Source organism: Sorex fumeus, unplaced genomic scaffold, assembly GCF_029834395.1.
Source record: "Sorex fumeus unplaced genomic scaffold, SorFum_2.1 ptg000010l, whole genome shotgun sequence".
Classification (NCBI taxonomy): domain Eukaryota; kingdom Metazoa; phylum Chordata; class Mammalia; order Eulipotyphla; family Soricidae; genus Sorex; species Sorex fumeus.
The window spans coordinates 31854626-31878835 of record NW_026606067.1 but is presented as its reverse complement, the minus strand read 5'-3'; the positions used below and the strand labels follow the sequence as shown (position 1 = coordinate 31878835).

Here is a 24210-nt window from a genome sequence, read left to right as displayed (position 1 = left end):
AAATGTTACTGAAATACACTTGTTATCTAAAACTTATTAGCAGTTGCCCCCAAAATAGAAATACTATACCCACTTTCCCACTTTGAGTGCTTCTACACACAAAATATTCATTTTGGTAGGCTCATATATCTTTTCATACTCTCCTGTAATAACAGCCAATATTTCCATCCATTGGCAGGAAGACAGGGTACCCACCCTGCAGGAGCTCTGGCAGCTATAGGCACACACCATTTCTACACCAAAATTTCACTTCCACCACTTCATCAGTATTTTCTGCAGAGATGCCAAAAGGAAAATAATTTCAGGTATCTTTGTGCCTTGCGTAACACCGCTGGTGTTTCTTGGAGTTGGGGAAGGCATTCTCCCCCCTTTCCCCTCAAAACCCCGTGCATTTCTGGAAGCCCTGGCAGCCATGATTATCTCCTACAGCTGCCACCATGTCAAATCATTGAACCATATCATAACTCCTGAAAGTCCTTCTATTTCATCGATAGAAATTCCAGTAAGAGCATACCAAATTAGATGGGGAAGAAACAGGCGACTAAATTCAATGGACAAAAAAAATAACAGAGGGCTCAACTAGCAACAAACAGCTTAATTCTTAGACAAGGATGCAACAACCCTGTGATCAGATAAAACCATTTTTAATTTTTGTTTTTTGGGTCATACCCAGCGATGCTCAGGGGTTACTCCTGGTTCATGCACTCAGGAATTACTCCTGGTGGTACTTGGGGGACCATATGGGATGCTGGGAATCAAACCCAGGTTGGCCACGTGTAAGGCAAATGCCCTACCCATTGAACTGTCACTTCAGCCCCAGATATAACAATTTTGACATGAAAAACTTATTTTTTATACTTGTTGATTTTAATATTGGAACTTTGTTATCTAATAACTTTTACTCAGAATTGTATCAAAATTTTTGTATTTTGCCTAAAGTAAAATAAACCAACTAGCCCCCTGGCACCGTATAATCCCATCAATGGCCAAGACTATAAAACCCAGCTCCCAGAAGCACATGGCCACATTTGCAGCCACACGACATCTTATCATTTCATTCCTACTTTGGACAAACTGGCAGGCTACCGAATGTTACCTGCCCACACGGCAGAGTCTGGCAAACTCCCGTGGCGTACCCAATATGCCAAATACCAGCAACAATGAAGGGTCTCATTCTCCTAACTTTGAAATAGCCTTGAATATGGCAGTTTTAAAAAAAAATCTCAGGGCTAGGACGAAGGAGACTTTACTGGGGCCTGCTCGAGGCAATCGACGAGTAACAGGATGGTTGTGATTGTGAAATAAAATATAAAAGTCAAATAATAGAATAATATAGAGATGACTAGAGAAGGATTGAATAACAAAGAGATGAGTATATTATTCTGACCAGTCTTCCAACATTAACTTACTTGAACTTGGTGTTTCATTACAGATTTGGAGGTTTAGAAGTGTTGGTTTCTAATGAGAGCACTCTTGCTGACTTCAGATGATTACACTCTAGTTAATTCTCATATGGTGTGGACACAGAGAGCAATCTCTCTCATATCACCTCTTCTGGATTGCTAATCACATAATGAGGGCCACCTGCACATGACCTCCTCAAAACCTAATTACCTCTTAAAGGTCCATACCCAGCAGTTCATAATTTAGTCTACATGAAGGAGAAAAAATGATCAAAAGTCAAAATTGCGATAACTTGAATTATGTTGAAAGAGGCAGCAATTAAATGCGGAAAATTTTCTGTTATAAAGTTAAGAAGATTTGGAAAAAATGAGTTGTTAACAGAATCAGAAGCCACACAGAAGAGCCTGGAATTGAAACTGATGATTAGGAGGTTATCAGCGTCTTTCATTTCATCTGTAGTCAAATTGCACACATATAAAAATATATGTTATAATGTGTCATTAAAGTGGCATAAAATTACATGGTATTTCAGGGAGGGATAAAAGAAGATGACTTTGGCCAGAGTAACTGTGTAAATCTTAACAGGCCAATTGACATTCATCTTGACACACGTAAATAGAGTTTTGACATGGAGACGAGAGTAAGAATAAAGAACGGAAGTACAAAAGGGCAGAATTTGCTTGGAGAATTGAAAGCAGCCAGATTTTTTTTTATGGGAGCATATTATAGAAATGTAGGGTAGAAGTGTACGTTCTTAATTATCACAAGAAAAATTAAATTTCATATTTCAATAGTTGTGAAAATAAAGTGCTGTAACTCTCAGTACTGTGTACTAAAATCATTTCATTTATTAATTTCTAATTGAATCACTGTAAGATAGTGCTTTACAAAATTGTTCATGATTGCGTTTCAGTCATATAATGTTCCACCACCCATCCCTCCACCAGTGTTATCTCCCAGCACCAGTGTCCCAAGTTTTCCTCCCACCTGTTCAAGCCACCCTCCACCCAAGCCTGCCTTTATGGCAGGCACCTCTCTTCTCTCTCTTTCTCTTTCACTCTCTCGTTTTCGGCATTATGGTTTGTGATGCAGATGCTGAAAGGTTATCATCTATATCCCTTTAACTGCTTTCAACACTCAGCTCTTGTTCAGAGCGGTGATTTCTAATTAGTATTATCATTATGGACCCTCCTCTATCTTAACTACCCTCCATCCCCCACACCATTGACCAACCTAAAATAATTTCATTTTGTAGCGACTTTAAGTTTTTTCTTTGTGATTTTAAAATATTATTCAGTTATTAATACATTGAATCAGATTGAAATAACTAGGTTTTCTGTAAAGTACTTTTCTTTATTTTTGTGTGAATATGGCTTGATCTTTTGGGCTCTCCAATTTTTTAATCTCTGAAATAAATAATTGGTCAGTTAGTTCTCTGATTCCTCCCAAATATGATTCTATCACATCAAAAAAAATTTTTTCACTGTCAAAGAAATAGTACCAAGGTCAAGTTACTTGCCTTGTATTTAGCCAATCCTGGTTCAATCTCTGGCACATGGTCCCTTGAACATTGCCAGGAGTGAGTACTACCCTGTTTGACCGCCAAAACAAAAATCTTTTTTCATAAAAGTAGCAAAGTATATATTTTATATATTTCGACAGAATATGTAAGCTACATAAATTAAATATAAATTATCACACCATGACAGTTCAGTCATGTGCAAAGCAAGTGTCTTATCTGTTTTAATATCTCTTCAGCCATGTTCTTTTGAATTAATGTTTTCTTTTGTTCTAGATGCTCAGAATTGAATTTAGAAACAAATGCAGGGAAAAAAATAACCAAAACAGGCCTATATCAAACCAAAAAGTCTCTACACTATAAAAAAAAAAAAGTGAGCCCAAAATACCAATACTGTGGGTACTTGATCACTGTATAACTGAAACCCAAGCACAAAAATGTGTAAGTCTATAACTGTACCTCATGGTGTTTCACTAATAAAAAAATTTAAAAACAATACCAATACTGTAATAAATAAGAAAAAAATTCACACAACATATATAAGGTAAAGGGCTAATATTTAAAATATGTAAAGTACTCTCAAAGCTCAAAAACTATATACCCTCGTCAAAAAAGCGAAAGGAGTTACTGAAAAGAAATTTCCCTTTACATCACTTTGTATGATATTATTATTCCTCTGCCCCTCTCAGAGAGTCCGGCAAGCTACTGAGAGTATCTCGCCCGCATGGCAAAGCCTGGCAAGCTACCGTGACATATTCAATATGCCAAAAACACAGTAACAAGTCTCAAAAATGGAGACATTACTGGGCCCGCTTGAGGAAATCAGTGAACAACGGGAGGACAGTGACAGTGACAGTGATTATTCTGACAGAGACTAACTAAGGTTAACTAGTAATTACTGACTCTACACTACCAAACTTGCAGTGTCCATTCTGAGTAATTGGGTACTCACACTACCACTTAAAAAGAAACACTGGAAGCCACAACTCAAAAGTACTATTAACCTCAGTCTATAACTGATAGGAAGAATAGGGCAGATTCAGAAAAATTAAGAGAAAGTAAGAAAGTACTTCAGACAATTATTTTCAGGTACTCCAAGTAGTGGCTTTATAAAATTCTATAATGTCATATTCCCTTCTGAGATTGGAAGAGAACCCATACAATGGCTCGGGATAAATTTCTCTTCACTACAATTTCTAGGAACTATCAACTGCCTTCTCAGTCTCCTCAAAGGTCTAAAAAACACTCAAAGGGAAAATGGCCTAATTTAATTTTTTTGTTTTATAAATATCTAATTCTCCTAACAGTATAACACAAAACTCACTTCTTTATATATATAAAAAAACTCTTCCTTCAAAACAAGCAAATGAGTAGTTCTTAAACTTAAGCAGTCGTAATTAGTCTCTAAAAATAATATTTTTATGGTTTCTGAAATCGTTAAAACAAGAGTGCTGTAAATTTTGTCAACTGTTTTTCTTGATAATGCGATTCAAAATCAAAGTGAATATGTGTGAGATAGGCAATAAAATCTCAACAAAGGTCAAGAATTGGGTTCATTCCACTACTTGTGTGGAATACCATCCAAGGAGTTATATGCTTTAAAATAATTGCTGTCATGAAATTGCTATTTCTCATTGTTTAATTCTCTATCTGCTTATGCACATGCATTTGTATACATATATGTGTATATACTTACTGTAGCACTGTCCTCCCGTTGTTCATCGATTTGCTCTAGTTGGCACCAGTAACGTCTCCATTGCGAGACTTGTTGTTACTGTTTTTGGCATATCAAATACATCAGGGGTATCTTGCCAGGCTTAGCCATGAGGGCAGAATACTCTCTGTAGCTTGCCAGGCTCTTCGAGAGAGGCGGAGGAACCGAACCCAGGTTGGCCATGTGCAAGGCAAAGCCCTACCAACCTGCTATGCAATCGCCCCGGCCCATATTTACTGTACACTGTTAAAATTCTGCCTCACAACTACATTTTTATGGGGCCGATAGAAACATTATCCATGTATTTGTAAGATAGAAAATCATTCTTAAGGAACAGAAAGAGAAAAGATAAACTGTAATATTTTTATCGAACTCCACTTTGGCCTGATATAATTAAAGTAAAGTTAGAAAATTCAGGAGCCTGGTCATGAGGAGTAATGAAAGGGCTTATCGATTTTACTAATAAATAACAAAATACTGCCAGAGTAATTAATTTTATCTGAAAATATAATTTAGCTGGTTAGAGACTTTTCATTTTGTCTTATTACAAAGGTCAGATAGCATACATTTCTATCAATCATAACTTCGAGAAATATATTTATATAAGACATAAAACTTTGCCAGCTAATAGTAATACTGAATATGAACTTAGTGATAATCCTGTTGGTTCTAAATATTTTGTCATAAGAGAAGTTATAGTGACAGTTTCAAGATAACACAAACTGAAGATTTTTCAGTTTAGAAGTGTGAACAGAAAAGGGATTCCTGTTGTTAAAACTAGCAATCCTGACAAAAGAAGTGGATATTTGTTTTAAATAAATATGCATGTGCTGCTATCTTCTATCACAGGAGATGGCACCGTGATAGATGGAACTACATACTGGTAGAGCCTCTATTTATAGCTTCACTTGACCTTTTTGTTCTCAAAATCCCCAACTTATCATATCACTATTAGACTTGTGACTGAGATATTTACCAGTGCCCTTGGCTCTCTCTCATTTCCTACAAGATATCTTAAGAAAGAGGAATAAATGCTATGAAATTGGCTTTATTGAAGTAGCAAAATTTTAGACTATTATAGTAATTTGAGTAGTAATTTGAGCAGATGAACTAGCTAATAAGCCCCATGTAAATTTAAATAGCAATTAAAATTTTCTATATGTTAAAATGGACTATTCTAATAATAAAATATTTGTAATGGGACCTGGCAAATTTAGAGCATATCTTGATTTTGATGCAGGATCATCATGTAGAGAAAAATATTTTATAAAACTACTTTAGCTAAAATGTAAACAGTACTTATTAATCACATAGGGAACATAGTGTTTTCAACTATACTCTTCATTTATCTGTCACAAAAGTTGACATTCATTTTAGAAAGCTCGTAAAATTTAGAAACATCAAAGGAAGATATAAAAGAGCAATCCTAGTTTGGGAATGTAGAACAAGGTTTTGCTGACCATAGTTTGCATCAGGAGGTTCAGTTCTATCCTCAGCACCAAATGATCCTCTGAGCACCATCAGGAATAACCATGAGTGCTGAGCCAGGAGCATTCCTCTGCACTATTGTGTATCCTCCGCAAACAAAAAAAATAATAATAATTTAAAAACCAATGGTAATGCCACTGCCCAAAAAAGATATCTAAGAAAACGAGTACAACTTTAAGTATGTTTAAATATCAATAAACTGGCATATAGTATGCTACGAAACTTGCTGTCATACTAAGACTTCATTAATGAATCTGGTATGAAATAAGTGAACATCATAGAGGGTGATTCTAAACACCCAGAATTCTTTCTTCACTATTCCTGATATATTTATATTGCATATGGAAGCGATGATGTGCTATGGAAATATTTACCCATTTGGGCATTCAAATTTTGCCATGAATGTCAATTTCTATTTTTTCCTTCCAATGTTTTAAATTTTAATCTTTTAATAACAATACATCTCCTTTTACTCTAGGAGAATTATAATTGAAAGCTGTCAGCTTCTATAGATGCTTCTACAATAGGAAAACCTTTCTTCCTGCCCCAACACGGGCAGGTCGATTTTCATTGAAAATGGCTTCAAGCTGGTTCTAATATTTACTCACTTATGCAGGTGCGTTCATCAGCATGGAGTCTGTATCCAGGATCACATTCACAGTGGAAGGTGCCCAGAGTGTTAATACAGCGCTGCTGGCAGCCTCCATTCACCACCGCACACTCATCGACATCTAGAGGAGGAAGACAGATGGCCAGGATTACAATGTCATTTCAATGTCAGCTTCAGAGAAGTGCCACAATATTTCTTTGATACCCAGTATGTGTCATATTGTACAAAAGTACAGTCTCAGTTGCCACAAATTTTTGGTTGGTTGATGGATTTTGCTCCACGGTATAAACAAGAAAATATAGAAAGAAACTTCATTGAGCTTTTGAAAGATGAGTGTAGGAATCATCTCACAATTTTTTTTTTATTCTCCACACACTGGTTAATTAGATCTGAGATATGGATATTTCCTTAGGGAAGGAAAACTGGAGAGGAGAATTAAATGAGCTATTCTATCTGGAGCAACATACACTAGTAGATAAACACCTATTATTGCTCTGAGGCTGCTGAATAAAGACCTTGAATAGACTTAAGACCTTGAATCTTCTTCTCACATGCTATGGCAGACATCAGAGTAGAAGCATGTAAGTAAAAAGAAAATCATGTTTTAGAGTAATTAAAATGACATAAATACATTTGCAGCTTTGATTCAGTTTTTTTCTGCTTCATTCCGCACTTCACTTTCTAAAAACACGTAACAACTTTACCTGAGAGTTTATTTATTAAAAAAACAAAAAAGAGAGTGGGTCATAATTGCCTATACCTAATGATCAGCGGAAATAAATAAATAAAATATTCCTTGAAAATGACATTGATTTCTCACGATATATATTTGTTGCACTTGATTTAATCAGCTGTTAGTTACCTAAAATCACAAGAGATATGTAAGTACATATATAGAGAAAACTTTTTAGATAATCGGTGTAATAAGAGCTTCTAAAATTTCATTAAAATTTTTTTAACTTGGATTATACATCTTTTATTTTATTTTATTATTATTATTATTATTATTATTTTGCTTTTGGGGTCACACCCAGAGATGCACAGGGGTTACTCCTGGCTCATACACTCAGAAATTGCTCCTGGCGGTGCTCGGGGGGCCATATGGGATGCTGGGAATCGAACCCGGGTCAGCTGCGTGCATCTTTTAGCATCTTTTTTACATATTTTAGCAAATACTAAATTATAGGCATAGAATTTTATATTAGCATGAAAGAGCATGTGACTAAAGCAAGACATATCTCTGAATTTCCATGTCCGCAATCCCTGATGTTCTAGAAAATATTCTGACAAATATTCTTCACTAACATAGAAATTACCATAAACAACTACTTTTACATTAAATAAAATTATTTCACAGGTAATTATACTTACTGGAGAAGATAACAATAAAGAATATAGTATTATAATGTCTCATCATAGTACCTTTTAATCTAAAACCTAATCTGCAATATTTGTATTGTCACATAATCTAGAGGACTGGACTTAGATAAAACAAAAGTTTTCCTTAATTATGTAATATTCTTATTATAATGACAAATTGTAACTGAATAATATCATACATTGCAAAGGAAGTCTCATGCTTTATTATAGAACATTGGGTTGGGGGATTCACATATTATTAAAGGTGATACTCCTTGCTATATTCTGAGTGTTGCTGGAGGTGGTTCTTGGGAGACCATGAGTTGTGAGGGTCAATTTTGTTAAAGGAAAGCACTTTAATGCCTGCACTATCTCTGGATCCCACATTAAAAAATTGCTAACTTACATATTCTTCATTTTTCTTTATTTTGGGGCCACAGCTGTCTGAGCTCAGGGCCAACTTCTGACTCTGTGTTCAGTGATCTGTCCTAGTAGGCTTGGAGGATCATATAGGGTGGTGAGGATTGAACCGATTTGACTGTGTGAAAGCAAGCACTCAATCTTCTGTACTATCACTATAGGCCCTGCTTATGAATTTTTTCATGCCCACCTGGGTCACAATCAGCCTCCATGCTGACGACAACCTCTGTCATCTCTTTGGGTCACATATATTGCATATCCATACATCCAAAACTCCACTAAGTGCTGCTTGTACCCTGAGTTGTGTGATCATATAAGCAGCTGTATGACAGATTTAAGTATCTCACCTTGTACTACACACACACACACTTACACTTCCTGTCACTGATTGAGGACCAGTAGAGAACTAATACTCAACCAATCGGTCAGAAAGATCCCAGTGACATGAATTATAAAGAATCAACCTGGAGCAAAGCAGGGTCACACTGGGGAAACCCTGTAGAAGTCCACCATGTTCCGTGAGTGAAGACAAGCAGAGCTCATTCTACTTGTACCAAGGGGTTCTGTAATGAATCAGATAATTATTTAGTGACACCATGATGAGGGCATTTAGTGACCTCAAGGAAGCGATGGTACTGATAGTCAGTAAAGCACAAGAAAGTTTGTTAGAGGAAATGGTAATATTATAATCTCAAGTGACAGTACTGGAGTGTGGGAGCTGAAATTAAAAATTCAACTGATGCCTTCAAAAAGAAGGCCTCATTAGCAGAGTAATAGCAGCTGGGGGAAAAAATTGGTGAGATCCAAGGTAAAAAGCAGGAACCTCTTGAAAACAAGAGATGATGGCGGTAAGTCTATGAAGAAATAAGCAGCACACTAGATAACTATTGAATGAGTTCACGAGAAACAATATAAGACTTATCAAAGTCTCTGAGGAATAGAAGTATTAATTTTACAAAGAACCACTGTCCAAAAAGTCCATAGAAAAGAATTTCCCAGTGCTGAGTAGTGCATGCACCCAGATCCAAAAGGTCTGAAGGGTCCCAGATAAAACAGAAACAAAAGAAAAACTCCAAGACATATTGTAATTAGAATGACAAATGTCAAATATAAAGACAGAATATTTAAAGCAGGAAGATAAAAAAGTAATTTACTTATAAAGGAACTATTTTAAGATTCACAGCAGATGTATAAAATTAGACTTTTCAGGCCAAAAGAGAATGATGTGATATAGTCAAAATTAAAAATTCAATGACATTAACACCTTACCAAGAATATTCTATCCAGCTATATTATCATTCAGATTTGAAGGAATAATACAAAGCCTCATGAAAAAGTAACACTTTAGGTAGTGGAAACAGTTTGTCAAATTGCCATTTTGAGAATAAATTTTCTCATCTATATAATAGAGAATACATTGTACAATATGCTATGATTTTTTTCTTTTTGGTTTATACATTAGATTTACAAAGGAAGGCTAACGTTTTCAATTAAATGTTGTAATTGCAAGTAATAAACAGGTAATTGAAATAAATGGGAAACTAAAAACATCAAAAGAGGAAGTAATAGTGCATAATAAAGGAGTAAGCAGCATAGGTATTCAGGAATAGGAACATTTGTTTTGGTTAGAATCATAAGGGACTTTTTTAGATAAATAGTGAGAATTGGTACATACAGAAGAGAGTGTCTAATTCCAAAGTAAACTGACTTAAAAATTCAGTATCTGACATTTAATATTTATGTATGTCAGGCTGATGAACAAGGCTAGCACATAAAATAAAGTTTTAAAACATATGTAAAATATCCTTTAAATTAATCTGGATAGCAAAACATTCCTATTATTGATTTACCAATCCAATATAGTCCTGGAAAAGTAGAAACATGAAGGCTTAATTCACATGGTGGCTGAGAAAAGTTATTGTCACTGTCACTGTCACTGTCCTCCATTGTTCATGGATTTGCTCTAGCAGGCCCAATAATGTCTCCATTGTGACACTTGTTACTGTGTTTGGCATATCAAATGCATCACAGGTAGCTTGCCAGGCTTTGCCAAAGTCATTTAAATTTAAAAACACCAATAATTTATAGTTTAGCATATGAAAAGTAATTGACTAGATATTCCTTCCTTCCTCCCTCCCTCCCTTCCTCCCTTCCTCCCTTCCTTCCTCCCTTCCTTCCTTTCTTCTATGAATAATACACTGAATTTATACATTTAGAATGCCTGATAGCTCTCATATGGCAGCAAGTAAAAATCACCTGATGAGTAATTAAAAATATACATGACTTTATTCCATTCTTGATTAAATTTGTATGGGTAAAATCTAGGAATCATATTTAAAAAAACACCTAGCTATATCAAATATATGGTTAAGTAGAGATTCAATGAAGTCGTTTTTTAGTTTTGATCCTAAAGATTTTTTTTCCAGCTACATAGAATGATTCAAAAGATTTGAGTCTGAAGAATAAAATCCTAAAAGATCAAAGACAAATCTGAAACCACTTTCTTGTTCACCTTACACTTGGTTAGTAGGGATATGAATAATCCATTAATGGCACATGGATCACAGATGTAATAATGTGATTCACTTTCTCAGATTTTTAGCTAACATAGGCCAGTTAACCCAAACTATATAAATTAATACTCTGACAAAAATATTACTTATATGCCTATGATATTTTTTAAATCTTCGCCAAATCTTAATAAATCACCATTATTTCCCATAATATTACTCAGTAATAGTTAATATTTTTAGACATGTTTGCCATTACTTATTATGAAATGACATATATATATAACATAAAGACACTTTAGCTCTTTTCTGATGAATATTTCTGATATATGGTAAATTGGGTTAAACAGTCATGCTATTAGATACTCATGACGAACCTGACACTGTAATTTTCTTTTCTATCAAGATTCTGCACAACAGAGTTAAAACCAGAAATGTCAATATTACATTATAATGTTTTTATCAAGCACACGTCATGTGAAGAAACTATTTCTCCAAAAATTCTTTGAGTTATATCTTGATGTTAGCTCCCTATAAAAAGTCCTGCCTCATGAATTGAAACTTTAGTATAATTCTGGGAATAATGGTAAAGCAATTAGAATTTTCAGCTCTATCACTATGCTATGGACCAAGAATTTTATGGCTTTTATGTCATAAATAGTAACAAAATAATCAACTCAGTATACTGTTTTATATTTTTAATGTCCTTTTTAAAAATATTTCTTTTGAATTTACCTCCAAATTATTTCCCCAGATGGTCACAGCATTCAATAGCTTAAAATAATTTACATTATAATTTAATTTAATTTCATATTATGTATTTCACTGCATAATTGTCACAACTATTTTTTAGTCTGAAACATTATTTTATTAATTTCACCTGCACCCCATTTATTTATAAAATATTATGGAATCTGCAATAATTATGTAGTAAAAATAATAAGTTCCCTGAGATAACAATGATACACTTTTGTTTCAAAGAACAAATTTGTTTATATATATATACACATATATGTGCATTATATATATATAATGCACATATATGTGTGCCTGTATGTATATTAGTGTTTGACCAGAGTAACATTATTCTTTAATTTGCCTTTTAATACAGTTCTCAGTATGACCATAATAATTGGACAAGGCGATCTCTTAATTATAATATGGTTTTCTCAGGAATAGTAAATTAGTTCAGATGTGATTCAAGCAGAAATTCAGCATTTACACTGAAATTTTAGAATATAGATTCCGTCCTGCTAAAGAAATTGCAATGCATAAGTATGAGCTTTTTTTGTAGTAGATATTTTAACTTCACTAGTAAATCTTTACTAAATGTAAAGCCAACAAAGGAAACATAACTAAAGGAATCACAGAGAAGAGGACTTGAAGCTATACCAGAGCCTTCTTCTTCTCCACTTTCCAGTCAAATGATGCAATCATTTTTCATTTTTGAAACTGTTTAAGTTGCAAGATTTTATCACTTGTAAACAAAGTCATCCTGAATTACCCATGCATACTGTACTGTTGGAGTGCAGGAAGGAGTCACGAATCATATTTAGCTTAAACTTTCAAAAAAAGATTTATTGCCCTGTAATCACTAACATGTTTTAAATGGTATTTAATCAATAATTGGTAAAGTCATGTAGTTCTTGTATTATTTATTTGGAGCAATTACATTCTATCAGAATTCCTATTAATTTGAAGATCTGTTCCAATTTTGCTTAAGACTTGTTGCAAAGTTTGTGTTAATCAGTTTTCCAATGCAGTTGTACATCTGATGAGAGAGGTGAGTAATAACTTGAATTGATTCCTCACTATCTCAGTATTATTAAGCTAGTTACTACCTTCTTGTTTTACCTGTGCCAGTGCAATATATAAAAGCCTTGAAATTGATAGTAAAGTAGCATTGTCCACTGTCCACTGTCCTCCCATTGTTCATCGATTTTCTCAAGCGGACACCAGTAACGTCTCCATAGTGAGACTTGTTGTTACTGTTTTTGGCATATTGATACACCACGGGGAGCCAGGCCCTTCTGTGTGGGCAGGATACTCTTGGTAGTTTGCCAGGCTCTCCGAGAGGGATGGAGGAATCAAACCCTGGTCAGCCATGTGCAAGCCCTACCTGCTGTGCTATTGCTCCATTATTATTCTTAATAAAGCAGCAAAAATAAATTTTTCAAAAGGCGTTGATGAAGGGGATCAGAACCATAGTAACAGGTGAGGGGCTTTGTGCTCATGGCCGACCCAGGTTCGATCCCCGGCATCACATATGGTACCCACAGGAGTGATCCCCAAGCGAAGGTGCAGGATTAAGCCCCAGCATAGCCACCCCCAAGACAAGCCAAAGACGACGGTTATCCTCCTTCGGGTATTCCGGAGGATCATACTGATTTAGGCAGATAGGAAGGACCCCCACCCAAGGCTATGGCAAAAGCCAACCTTGCAGAAAATAGGGGAAAAAAGGAACTAAGGCCTGATAAGACCCTCATCTAGCTACAGCAATAGGCCCAGCCAAGCTCCTACAGAAACAAAAGGCGGGAAAGGGATTTCAAAGAAGACCATCACCACTCCCAACCCCTTCTCCTGTAATCTTCTTTTTCCTAGGTAGAGTGGGGACAGGTTGGAGAAACCCTATGAAGGTCACCTTGAACAAAGGCAGGGCATATGCTGCCCGAGCCCATGTGCTGCTTGCGCCCACGTGGCCTAGCACATGTATCCCCCCGAGGCCGGGTCGCTCTCATCTTCCCTCTTGAGCTGGGGACTTTAATGGTTTTGTGCAGGGCTCTCTCCGCCCTGGGAGTGTTAGGACCCACATAGCAGTCGAACTGCTATGCCTGGCTCTGTGGCCTTCTGAGTGACCTAGGCTACTTCCAGGATCAAGAAAAGAACAAAAAACAGATGCTTTTGTCAAAGACTACATCCCCAGAATGTCTATAGAATGTAACTGTTAGGGAGTGAGCTGGACGTCACGAGGCAAAAAATAAGTATAAGACCTCGCTGAATTTGGGGCTCTAGGCCCTTGCTTGGACCCCAGCTGTCTGGAACAATAAACCTCGCTCAGTGATTTGTATTATAGACTGTTCTCTGTCCTCAAGAGGTGGTCAACTCACTCAGGACTCACAGGAGAAGCCCCGGCTCTCTCCTGAGCATTTAAACTCTCTCCCACTTTCTCGTCCTCCTTCCCTTCAAAACCTCCGGACAAAACGCTTCACCTCACTGCTCTCCTACTCTGGACTTTCTTCTCTGTGACGCGAGACAAGATCCCAGTAAGCCTGGTAAAGTATTATCTTTACTTTAGTAAAGTATTTAGTAAAGTATTATCGGTAAACCTCTGACCTATGGAAGCGATGATTTTAATATACGCGGTAGGGCGTTTGCCTTACAAGCAGCCAATATGGCCCACCCGAGTTCGATTCCTCCGCCCCTCTCGGAGAGCCTGGCAAGCTCCCTGTGACGTATTTGATATGCCAAACACAGTAACAACAAGTCTCATGATGGAGACGTTACTGGGCCCGCTCGAGCAAATCGATGAACAACGGGAGGACCGTGTTTGTTTGTTTTATTAAATCCGTGACTGACTGAGATGGAGTATGTTTTACTATTAGATTGTTTCTAATAGTTAATTTAGTGCCTTAAACAGTATGTGCTCAACATACTAAATAGTATATGCACAACAAATATTTTAATCTGAATAAATTAAATAAATTACTAATTGTACTAAATATCTGGTGGAAGATACCTTAGCAAATAGAATGAAAAAAGGAAATGAAGGAATATGAAAGGAAGATATTAAATTCAGAATCCTGGAACCTGTAGAGTAACAACTTTTAAACATCTTTTAAAAGATGTGAAAAACATGATAAACGCTACTGAAAAATCAACTAAAATGATGTCTGAAAGGAATATTATCACTCTATCACTATCACTATCACCCCTTGTTCATCAATTTGCTCGAATGGGCACCAGTAACGTCTCCATTCGTCCCTGTCACGTGGTAGTATAGCCCGACGGCATATTGGGGGCTCTTTCAGTGTCAGCGGAATGAGGACCAAATCATTCTAACTGTTTTTGGCATATCGAGTACACCTTGGGTAGCTTGTCAGGCTCTGCTCTGCGGGCAGGATACTCTCGGTAGCTTGCTGGGCTCTCTGAGAGGGATGGAATCTTTTGGGGCAGACTCTATATGGAATATTATAAACTTAAAAGTTATTTGCGTCTTCTAATTCAGCAAAGAATGTTGATATTAAGTTAACCTTTGGATATGTGTATTACTTTCATTTTTTTCGTAACTTACTTTTTCGTCCTTATTGAAAACAAGACTGCCAAGGTCATGCTTTGGTGGATATTGCTTCCTCATTCTTACATGACCCAATGTCATCCTGGATAACTACAGTATGACAAAGCTCTAGTGTATCGATATATATTGTCAGCCCAGTCTTACTGTGTGACAGAGCAGTAAGTAACAGAATAAATCATATGCACAGCACTTACAACACACATAGATTTGACAGATACCGGGCTATGTTCAATGTTACTAGGTAATTTACAGCATTAATTACTAAATGCAAAGGAAAGAGATGTATGAGTCCAGTAAAACTGAGCTTAAGAAAAATCTCATTGACTTTGGTAATAATTCTAATAATTCACTTTCCCGACTACAGAGCTCCTATCTTGAGAACTAATATATACAGAGTGCCGTTGTTCCTTCTCTAACCTATAAACACTGTCAAATTAAATTTGAACAAAGTTACAGGAGGTATGGACTTATTCTTTATATTGCAGAACTTTGAGGGTTTTTTGGCAAACACAGTTAAATTTTGTCATTGTAAATGTCACCCTTTACTTTCAATTAAATGTTTTGTACTAATATTCTAGTAACAACTGATTTCTTCAGTTGCAGAATTTGAAAGGAACATAAAAAGATAAAGTAATATAAACACCTACACACTGTAGGAGTTTTCATCAGATTTATGAACAATAAAATGGCTATTCAGACTTTGATTAACTATCTCAACTGTACAGAGCTTTCTGTGTTATCCTTTTTTTTTATAGATTATAAAATGCTCTACCTCCTACTTTTTTATTCTCCTCCTACATGTCCTTTTTCATTTATGTAACACTACTCATTATAAAACATTTGGAAGAAAAGACATTAATAAATATAATTTTCCATGAGAAAAAATACAAACTAATACACAAAATGTTATAAACAAAAAGTACAAATAAAACAATGCAACTTTTCTATTTAAAAAGATACCCTCCTTTAACTTGTACTTTACTATTTCTGGAAATAAAAATTCTATGTTTGTTTCTGCCATACATTTTGGGGCAAAATATCTGCTTAAAGTTCATTTTCCTGCTCTTTCCCTCACTCACTCCTTGTCTGATTTTTATATACAAGAACAGAAGAGATTTTATTATAAAGCATCACACTAAAAGCAGAATAACATGTTTTGGTTCTTTTTTTTTTAAACATAGCTTTCAACCAAACTTACAAGAAAAATTAATTTAACCTAAAGTGCACTTCTATATTATCTAGCAGTTAAGTATTTATTAAAACACTTTAAAATAATCGTATTCTCTTTTCATGCAGTGTCTTAACCTGTGGTAAAGTATGACTTTTGTCATTATAAAATAGTTAATATGTAAACTGATGTTATACTGCTTAAAATGATCTCAGATATATTAACACTTATACATTAAGTATGCACTGCAGCACTGTACTCCCATTGTTCATTGATTTGCTCGAGTGGGCACCAGTAATGTCTCCATTGTGAGATTTGTTGTTACTATTTTTGGCATATCGAATACACCATGGGGAGCTTGCCAGGCTCTGCCATGTGGGCGAGTTACTCTCGGTAGCTTGGCGGGCTCTCTGAGAGGGACAGAGAAATCAAATCCAGGCCAGCCATGTGCAAGGCAAATGCCTTACCCTTCTGTGCATAATAAATGAGTTAAATTCAAACCATGAACTGTCTATTCACAAAGATTGCTAAACTAACTATATTTAAAATCCCTAAAAGAACAAATTTCTATTCACGTTTTACATTTTCTTTGTTAAATACACACAAATATACCACAATTGGGAAAACGCAATTTAGGAATCCTTCCTTCTTATATTTAAGGATAATCTAAAGAGTTTTTGTTCCTCTGCAATTATTTCCTCAGAAATGTCTTATTTATAGCTAATATATGTATATGCACATATATGTATATTAATAAACAAAAAATAGCCACATGGTCCATGAATGGCCTTAAATACAGATTACAAAGTTTGCAGAGAAATGTGAAACATTTATGTTTGTCATGAAAACTATATCACAATCACTATCATCTTGTTTTTCGTAGATTGCCTCGAGCAGGCACCAGTAATGTCTCCTCTGCCCTAGCCCTGAGATTTAAAAAGTGCCATATTCAAGGCTCTTTCAGGGTTAGGAGAATGAGACCCATCATTGTTACTGGTATTTGGCATATTGGGTACACCACGGGGAGTTTGCCAGACTCTGCCGTGTGGGCAGGTTACATTCGGTAGCCCGCCAGGTTGTCCAAAGTAAGAATGAGATAATGAAATGAAATTTTCATGAAAAACTATATGTATTGGTATTATTGAATTTCTGCTCTATCTTTCAATAAATTTCCCTTGTGTTTGGGTGATCTTTGACAGATTGGAATGCTATAGGTCCCTTATGCAAGCTACTAATTTTCGAAATTTGATATGTCTGTGATGCCTACAGTGCAAATCCTGACATCTAACTCTAGGCCGACTGTACTCCAGCTATGACCTTCCTCAGTACCTAGTATCTCTGCTTCATATACTAAAGGTTTGAAGTTCTATGCTACCTCTATGTCCTAGCACATTCTTATCCCTGTGCAAAACACAGTCTCCCTCTTTCCCACAACCTGAACGCTTAACATCCTCTTCAGGTACCAAATGAAAACGTCATCTTCCATAGATTCCCTTGGTTTATCCTACTAGAAGAAAAGCTGCTAAAGCTTTTTTAAAGTAATTTTCTCTAATAAAAATTCTACTTGCATTGCAGGTTATTTGTAAGTTCTTTTATAAATTCTTCTTTAAATGTTTTAAAATCATTAACTGTTTGAAATCATCTAGTATAAAGGCAAATTACTGGTGATACAAAAAATATGTAGGCATAGTAAGTAGCAAAGAGATATGTATTATCTAAGTACATGAATTATAATATAATTAATATAATAATATGTTAATAAAATACAGTACTCATATAAGAAATTCAGTAACTTGTTTAGCATAAATATATGATATGAAAAAATTTCAAGGGGCATATATTCCATTCAAAAATGACAATAGTGTCAAGACAATAACTGACCAATAATAGAAATATTCCAACAAATTTCACAGAAAGGACTTATCTTTGACTATTCACCCTGGAGAATATGTTTAACTTTAAAAGAAAATAGTCCATTAGCACCTGACATGACAGTGTAAGAAGATTTTTCAGGTGTATTATTTAAGAGTTTAGGGGACAGGCAACCAAGACAAAAATATATTTATCAATGAGGAATAACAAAGGAAAATAAGTTTTTAAGGGCAGAAATATGTTAGTAAATAGACATTCTGGTCTTTCTAACTTTTTTCAATTGTTTAGTAAAGAAAACCATTTTTATTGAAAGAAATTTAGAGAAACATAAGGTGACTTTTGTCTGTATTAAATTCAGGGGCCGGAGTGATACTACAGTGGGTAGGATGTTTGCCTTGCACGAGGTCAATCCAGGTTCAATCCCCGGCATCCCATATAGTCTCACAAGCACTTCCAGGAGTTATTCCTGAGTGCAGAGCCAGGAGTAACCCCTGAGCATCGCTGGGTGTGACTCAAAAAGCAAAACAAAACAAAAACAAACAAAATTACAAATTCATTAAAAAGTACTCATTCACTGGATTTTAAATGTCTGATTCTTTGGAATATTAAGCAACAACTTTACATAATGTTTCTTCAAAATTTGCTGGCATGAAAATGCGTCTATTTTGAAAGACAGTAAGAGAGAGAGGCCCCCTAAACCACAAATATGACACGATAGTGATGTGTCTGAAACAATCAAAAGGGCACACAGAATTCATACTAATAATTAAGCCAAGATAAAGAGATGAGTGAGCATAAAGGGCAAAAAGTGTTTGTGTGGAAAGAATTTTTTAAACTTTATTATGCATGCATAGTATAATAAGAATGAATCATTTTTTATTCCGTGTGTATGTGAGTGTGTGTGTGTGTGTGTGTGTGTGTGTGTGTGTATGTTCAAGAGAGAAATGGGCTTCTCCAGAGGGAAAGATACTATGCTTTTTCTTCCACTTCTGTTCTGTACATGATTTTGTGGATCAACAAAGGAAGTGCAAATGAAAGAAATGGAAAGCAGAGGTTCGTAACATTCAAAGAGAGGCAAAAACTGTCTGGATTCAGGTTGATAACACCGAATTTATCGAGGGACGGATTCTCTTGAAATTTTCACTTGTGCTCAAGAGGCTGCACCAAGAATTATCAGGTACGAGAAGGCATTCTAATTTAGCTTATGAAGCAGTCACTGCTCTGGCTGAATGGACATTGATTAGAAATTTGAAAAATGTGCCAATTTTTTTCAGGCTTTTATAATGTGTGACTTAAGAATAGAAAGTTTCATTCAAATATAAGCTTAATGAAGAGCTAGGCTTCAATTTAATGGTCTGTACCTGTTAGTGGGAATCACTACAGATTCTATAATACTATGGAAGATCTTGCATTCTCAGAGAATAGTATAGAATATGATGCTTCAGAGGAAAAGAACATATAGAAATATTTAATTGTTTTAAATAAAAGAAATAATTTTCTTTAGGATTAACTTTCTAACTTAACAAGTATCTGAGAGTGTAGCATCCAATGCTTTGAAAAATTTAAAGAACAAAAAAAGGGGAAAATTCCATATATATCTTGGAAGGAAATAAATTTTATCTAACTGCTTAATAAAATTATGGAGTAGAGAGAATAAAATAAGGATATCTTTAAAAGTACACAATCAACCTCCCTCCCACCCCCCAACCCCACTGTATTTCCAGAAGTCAAGCAGCACGCGAACCTCCCACTGCCATTTCAAGTGTTTTGTTGTCACAAACCATAGATGCTAAAGTCTCTGGTCACCTCCTACTTCCTCAATACTGAATTTCAGGAGGAGCGTACCAATAAGATGGGAAAATAACAGAAGTCAACTAAACTCAACAAACAAAAAAAATAACAGGAGACTTGACTAGCAACAAACAGCTCAGTAAATACTTGGATAAGAACTTAATAATCCTGCAATGAGATATCACAATTTTCACACAAAACTTGAGTTTAATACTTATTGATTTTAATATTGGAGCTTTACTATCTTGTCAATTTCAACTCTAGAGTTATGTTATGACTTTTGTTTACATTAAAATAAATTCATTAAAAAGTACTTATTCACCTGATTTTAATGTGTAATTCTTTGGAAGATAAAGGAACGGCTTTACATAAAGTTCCTTCGAAATTTGCTGGCATGAAAATCTGTCCATTTTGAAAGAGAGTAAGAGAGAGAGGCCCCTGAACCAAAAATATCACATGATAGTGATGTGTCTGAAACAATCAAAGAGGCACACAGAACTCACACTAGTAATTAAGCCTAAGTGAAAAAATGAGTGAGCACAAAGGGCAAAAAGTGTTATTAAAGAAAGGATTTTGTTTTATATTTTTATATACATATAGTAAAATAAGAATGAATAACTTTTATCACATGTGCTATATTATATGCATTACATCTTCTCAAATGACAACTGAAATCACGAGAGGTAGCTGGCTATTAAATTCAATTTATCCCAATTAACAATCACATTGTTACAATTATGCATTTCCAGGGCTCTCTTTGGATTATAAGAGGCCATTAACCACAATTCAAAATCTGAATTTAAGACTTGTGTCTATATTTGAAAGCTTTTAAAATTTTAATATAATCATAGAACATATAATCATAGAACATATAACTTTCTTTGAAGACTTACTGTATTTCTATGTAACTGTTAGATATTTATGAAAGTAAGTTACTTATGATATAAAATATGAGAGTGATGTTGAGATGAAACTATTACTATAATTCAGGTTTTACCCACAAATTCTATAGAAAAAAAGAAAAGAGCCTTTACAATACAAAATTATTACTGTGCTTTTAGTTTGTCTTTTACATCTGAATCACAATTGATAGTTGGCTAGTTGAACATTCTTTGAGCTATTCCACAGACAATAATTATCCTCCCTTCTATTCTCAATCATTTATGCAAACCATATGGCGCATTAGAAAATTTGCAGGCTCTAATTAAAAGTGTCCATTCAAATTATACAAGGTCATAAAAGAAACTATATTAAGATATACCAAATATTTTTTGAACCACATATAGAGAACAATATAGCAGATAAAGTGTCCATTAAATCACTTCACTCTTCACGTTGGTTTGTAATATATAAAAGTTTAGAAAACAAAGCACATCACTGGTTGGTCTTTTAAATATGCAAAGAAACCTAAAATGTCATAGAAGCAAAGAGGAAAAGAATGCAGCATCTGCTCAACAGTTTTGTGTGCCAGATCTGTAAGTGAGCCTCAGCTCAAAACGACTTGAAGTAGATTCATAACCATGTCAAACTGTGCGTGCATTAGCACAGTGTACTGGGCACTATAGTATACCACGCATATCCTACATAACAAGCAGGTATATAGGACTAGTACTCAGAGTACCTGGAATACAAACAGTATATAGCCTAGAACTATCATTTTTCTTTGGAGACTGCCTTTGCAAAAGATATTCTTTTATGTATCTCCATTGGGGTACAATGCTAATCAAATGACTGGATCATCTGTAAAAGCCCAACTTGAGACTACATGTTCATACAACTTCAAAGGGCCATCTCAGTTTCAGAACATCCCAGGAAATCCTCTGAAGATCTGAGTGTATGTGGCTACATTATTCCCTACCTTTTTGAATTCTGCCTATTTCTGTTGCCTTTTGATAGTTATTGATTCTAAAGGCCCCCTAATAGCATTCACGCACACTAACCTCATTATCTCAATATTTGTTTCCTAGAAAGCTATCTTGTGATGCACCATTTCATTTTTAAAACTCAACTACATATACATTTTGAAAATGAATATTCCAGATAGAGAAGACTTTTGCTTTATTCCAAAGAGGAATACATTTGCTAGAAGACCTGAACACTGACTTTGGTCAACTGGGGTAAAACGAAGGTAATCTCTGCATGCTAGACATCAGAATGCTCCACCAAAAAGGAGAACACAGAAGGGTTTAGACTTCATTGAACAGATGGTGGGTGAAGAGAATAGTTCAATACAGGAGACACAGCAAGAAGGGGAGTTGATTCAACTAATGGCTCTGAGGAGGAAAGCACAAAGCACCATGGAGATGTGTACTCTTTGTTCTTGGTTAAGCCCAAACAGAGGGCCTGGGTATTCAATACACACTGGATCTTGCAAGTAGAAAAACAGAAGTGCTCTAGGGAATAATTCCACACACATACCTACTGAAGAGAATTGGCCTTAGGAAGTGCGCCATTCGTAGACAGTCATTAAAGCATATAGAGTCTCAGATTTGGATACTTCCAAGAAGAAAATCTATGGTGCCACAAACACAAACCAAGCTTCTGTCTCTGCTACATTTTCAAAACAAGTAGACCCTCTAGTACCTACCAACACCCTACTGAAATAGCAACTGTGGGAAAACAACTTAAGTTTCTACAGACATCAGAATAGAACTCAAAATAAAATTAAAATCAATGTGGGGAAATAGCTCGGATGTGTTATGAGCATGATGAGCACGAATAATTCTGGGTTGTATCACCAGCTTCATTTGGTACTTGAGCAATGACAGAAGTAGTCAAAGCATCAAGCTGGTAGTAACCCCCTATAATCATGAGGCAGCCACAGAGTGAACAAATTTTAGCACCGTAGCACTGTCCTCCCATTGTTCATCGATTTGCTCAAGCAGGCCCAGTAACGTCCATTGTGAGACTTGCTGTTACTGTGTTTGGCATATTGAATACGTCACCAGTCGCTTGCCAGGCTTTGCCACGTGGGAGAGATACTCTCGGTAGCTTGCTGGGCTCTCTGAGAGGGGCGGAGCAATCGAACCCAGGTCAAAAACAAAATCAAACTACAAAAATATAACCAAATCAAATACAGCACCATCCAATAAAAGGCATATGTAGTGCTGGTCTCTTAGGAGTGAGGCGTTATCCAAAGTGGTTCTCAGAAACGACAAGGATTCCACCATCAGTCCTTATTCAATTAAGTAACCAGTTCCTTGCAAAGCCCAAAGAAATGATGATCAGCCCCTGTTCTTAGAGGAATAAGCAAATCACCAGGTTATGAATACCAGCCTCCACACTGCACTGAGTGATAATTGAGCGATGCATTATGTGTTTACAATTTAACCTGGGTTGGTTGCATGCTACAGATGTGCCCTAAATGCTCTAACACATCCAAGACTTGAGGTATTGAAGCTTTTACTTCCAGGTTAATATAAGTAGAAAAAAATTTAAAATAACAGATAAATTTAAAATACCAAATGAGCAGACTCAGAAATAGAAGACATAACCACATGAAACTGTTCCAGAATATGCCATCACAAGTAGATAACAACTCTCCAAACCTAATCCAAGGAAAATTATAGGAAACCAAACCAAGGAAAATTATACCTCCCTATCATTTTTCAAAAATTCTATAAAAAGGAAGAGGTACAAGAAAAATTAGAAGATAGTTCAAAATGTTACAAAACATTCAGAAAATACAAAATTGAGGAAAGCAACTAGTGGAATAAGAAAGTCAATAAGGAAATGGTGGCAAAATGTGAAGTTGTAAACAGGAAAATAAAAGATTATTGGATATCGAAAATTAATCACTCACTCTCAACAAAAACTGAGTGCTGAAAGTAGGTAAACTAATATACATGATAAACTTTCAGTATCAATACTGCAAAGCCCAGTGCCTAAAATGAAAGGGAGAGAGGGAGAGAGGGAGAGAGGGAGAGAGGGAGAGAAAGAGAGAGAGAGAGAGAGAGAGAGAGAGAGAGAGAGAGAGAGAGAGAGAGAGAGAGAAGCAGTGTCTGCCATAAAGGCAGGCTGGGAGTGGAGTTCAGGAGGTGGATCATTGTTGGTGGGAAGTG

The 24210-nt window shown here is 35.6% G+C and overlaps 1 protein-coding gene across 1 annotated transcript in view; it reads right to left on the bottom strand.

Moving 5' to 3' along the window:
* LOC130019997 (EGF-like and EMI domain-containing protein 1) overlaps positions 1 to 24210 on the bottom strand; it is a 745638-nt gene that overhangs the window by 93158 nt on the left and 628270 nt on the right. The window contains exon 7 of the mRNA XM_056110600.1: positions 6734 to 6856. The gene's annotated coding sequence lies outside the window, so the exon portion shown is untranslated. The remainder of the gene's footprint in view (positions 1 to 6733; positions 6857 to 24210) is intronic.